The 4084-nt window shown below is 40.9% G+C and overlaps 1 long non-coding RNA gene across 1 annotated transcript in view; it reads right to left on the reverse strand.

The window, feature by feature from the left end:
• LOC122561515 overlaps positions 1-4084 on the reverse strand; it is a 16644-nt gene that overhangs the window by 5034 nt on the left and 7526 nt on the right. The window lies entirely within an intron of this gene.

Raw genomic sequence — 4084 nt, forward strand, 5'->3', positions numbered from 1 at the left:
TTCTCAGTCCCAACCCTCAGACTCAGCACCGCCTTCTTGACCTGCAGTCTTCTTCCCGACCTCTCCACCCCCACCCCCTTTCTGGGCTATCACCTTCACCTTAACCTCCTTCCACCTATCGCATTCCCAATGCCTCTCCCCCAAGTCCCTCCTCCCTACCTTTTATCTTAGCTTACTTGGCACACCCTCCTCATTCCTGAAGAAGGGCTTATGCCAAAAACGTCGATTCTCCTGTTCCTTTGATGCTGCCTGGCTTGCTGCGCTTTTCCAGCAACACATTTTTAAGTTCTGATCTCCAGCATCTGCAGTCCTCACTTTCTCCTAGCCACACACTCATCCCATGAATGAAAAAAAAGGCAGACTCAATTGCAGTCTATTCATTCATGGGGTGTTGGTATCATTGCCTGGAGCAGCGTTTATTACCTGTTCCTAATTGCCCTTCAATTGATTGGCAAGTTAGGGCCATTTCGCAGGCACAAGAGTTAACATAGTTGTGGGTCTGGAGTAATTTGTAGTCCTTGACCAGCTCAGGAGGTTGGATTTCCTTCACGAAAGGGGAATTAATGAATCAGATGGGCTTTTACATCAGTGGTTATATTGTCAATCACAATGTACAATTCAAACCCCTCATGTCCCCACAATACTAATGTGGAGCTCTGAATTACTAAGTCAGTACCATCAACATTATGCCATCATCTTTCCATAAATGTTAAGTTGCCACCTCATGCATAGATCACTGCAGTCCTACAGTTGACGGGTGGTTGTTGTGCAAGCATGAAGTTGCATTTTAACAATAACTTCTAATGGAACTCCTGGTGTTCACTGCATACAACTGAGATAATTAGAGTGGCTGGAGGAGAGAGAGAGGGAGCCCAGCTCCACATTGGAAGACAACTAGGATTTTTAAAAATAATTTCAGAAGCAGGATGGCTACATGAATAGGAAGGGTTTACATGGATATGGGCCAAATGCTTGCAAGTGGGATTAGATTAATGTAGGATATCTGGTTGGCACAGACAAGTTGGAACAAAGGGTCTGTTTCCGTGCTCTATATCTCTATGGTACTAAGAAATTGGGGTCGGTATTGCTTGTTGATTCTACAACAAGGAAGAAGCGTTTCAAACAAGAAGTAATTAGGTGAACTGTTCCTTTAAAAGACTTAAGAGTGAAGCTCTTCTCCTTTGGGTGAAATATAGTTTAGCAAATCTCCCTTTTGAGAATTACACATGTCTGCTGCTGTTTGATTGCACAGTGGGAACAGGCAGCTTGGGTAACCAATAGTAACCTTGCACTTCGACTCTCAATGTATAACATCGGCTGGACTGTTTTAAAATAATTTCTTACTTTCATGTGGATTTCGGCCTGCCCAGAACAGCTGCTGCCTCCTCAAATTTAATCATAACATGAAAGATGATACTGTCCCATCAAATTTGTGAGGTGACTCTTCGCAAAGGGACGGGTACAGACAGCTGACAGGACTGATTTGAATATACTGCAACTTGGAAGCTTGACCTGGTTATGACAAGCTCCTGAGAGCAGTGTAACTGAGAAATAGAGTAAATGGCAATATCAGCCCCAGAGTGTGTTGCAACAGACTAAACACATATGTTCCTGTAAATAGGGAGAGAATGAATTCAGGAACTAACCTTGCACCAGGGATAAGTGCTAACTGTTATTTAAATTTCATTTGCTGTTCAAAGTACAACAGCAACTTGCATTTGTGTAGAAACTGGGAACAAATAAGGCCTTAGAGTACTTTTCAAAGGAGAAATGGGATTAGAATGAAATATTGGACTATTGAAGGAGGGATGTGAAGGGATAACTTAAGTAGTCAGAGCAGAACTAAAGGAGGTGGCAATTCTGTATATTTTAATAGGAGAATCAAGTCTGAAAAATCATCATTGTATTAATTGTATTCGAAAGTAATTTTCTGTCTGTACTTGAGCATTTTCCACATTCACTGAGATTCAGTTACAAACTGCAGTCAAAATCCATAATGACAGATTCTTGGGAGCAATTTGCATAACCTCATAATGGTGTGCAGCATGCGCTAACAGGAAAAGCGGTTTAGGTCTCATGAAGAGTCATACCAGACTCAAAATGTTAACTCTGTTTCTCTCTCCACAGTTGCTGCCAGACCTGCTGAATTTTTTTCTAGCACTACACATGTTTGATTCAAACTCTGTCCCCAGCATTCTGCGGAGACTCTGCCAAATGAAAAACCACAGTGATTAGCAAATAAGGAAGAAGGACAATTGGCGATAGAGCTCACTCAACATTCATATCTGGCTGGTTGGTTTTGGTGAGTTTTTGTTTGTACTTTGGGATCAGACTGCCATAGTCTTCCTATAGATGCCACGAAGCATGAAGAGATTCATGGATAAGAAAGGACGTATAGTTCCAAAAGAAAGACATCTCATGCTGAGCCAATCATTAAAAGAAAATACAGTAAAGAACAACAGAAAATGTAATGATCTCTGTGTTACAACAAGACCTCTCCTAAAGTATTTGAATAAAATCACAAATATTTCTTTATGGGGAAAGGTTCATGTGGTAAAAGCCATAAAACGTCAAAGAGTAGTTTGCTTTTTTATAAATGGGGAGATAGAGGGTGCAGGTGCTTATCAATAGTGAGATATATGTACAAATCAGTCCTCAGTAAATGCAATGGGATCAGTTTTTAATATTCTATTGTAGAGATGTCAATAAAGTCTTTCGAAGTTTACAACTTCATCAAGATCATACCCAAGATGAAAACCCATGTTATGACAAGAGACTGGAGCTATCTCCACTGGAGCAGAAAAGGATAAGGTCAGGTTTAATAAAGGCTTTATTTTATTATAATGAAGAATTTTGATGTAGTGAATGGGAAATCAAGACTGTAAGTTTTAAATTAAAGCTTCCATTGCAAATTGTTCAGCCTTTATAGAAAATGTTCAAACTTCAGATTCATTAATTCAAGGTTTATGAAAATTGAATGATTTTCATCAGATTTACATGGGGAGATGGTGATGGACAAGTAATGGGAATGAACCGTAGTGCAGAATTCCAAGTACATATTTCATAGACATGGGTTCAAACCCCACCACTTGGAATAAAAAAAACCTGAGTTTGATGGCAACCATATAATTGTTGTCAACTATTGTAAACAGGAGAAAGTGAGGGCTGCAGATGCTGGAGATCAGAGCTGAAAACGTGTTGCTGGAAAAGTGCAGCAGGTCAGGCAGCATCCAAGGAACAGGAGAATCGACGTTTCGGGCATAAGCCCTTCATCAGGAATGGACTTATGCCCGAAACGTCGATTCTCCTGTTCCTTGGATGCTGCCTGACCTGCTGCGCTTTTCCAGCAACACATTTTCAACTATTGTAAACATCCATGTGTTTCACTCATGTCCTGCAGAGCAGTAAAGCTGCTGTAATTGTTTGGTCTATACCACATGTGCTTTTAGATTCACAGCAATGTGGTCAATTCAATTTGCTGTCCACAATAGCGTGGACAGCCATTGAGTTCATTGCAGCTTGGGATGGACACCAAACCCCAATACGTTCCACATACAAGAATTAAGGAGAACAAATACACAAATGATTGATCTGCAGCCCACTTGTCATCTCACTGGCAAGTTTGAACTATCAAGTTTCGAGAAAATTTGTAACTCAGGTTGAGGTTCTGGATGTAGGTTTGCTCGCTGAGCTGAAAGGTTCATTTTCAGATATTTCACAACCATACTAGGTAACATCCTCAGTGAGCCTCTGAATGAAGCACTGGTGGTATACCCCGCTTTCTATTTAAATGTTTGAGTTTCCTTGGGTTTAATGATGTCACCACAGGAAATGACATCACCAATCCAAGGCATCTCAAACATATAAATAGAAAGTGGGCAACATAAATGAAAAGAGGCCATCAGGCCCATTGATTTTGCATCAACCCTTTGAAGAGCATTCCACTCAGACTAAACCCCCTACCCAATCCCTGTATTTTTATCATGGCTAATCCACCTTGACTACACATCTCTGGACACTACAGACAATTCAGCATGGCCAATCCACCCAACCTGCACATCTTTGCACTGTGGGAGGAAACCAG

The sequence above is a fragment of the Chiloscyllium plagiosum genome, chromosome 23 (genome assembly GCF_004010195.1).
Source record: "Chiloscyllium plagiosum isolate BGI_BamShark_2017 chromosome 23, ASM401019v2, whole genome shotgun sequence".
NCBI lineage: Eukaryota > Metazoa > Chordata > Chondrichthyes > Orectolobiformes > Hemiscylliidae > Chiloscyllium > Chiloscyllium plagiosum.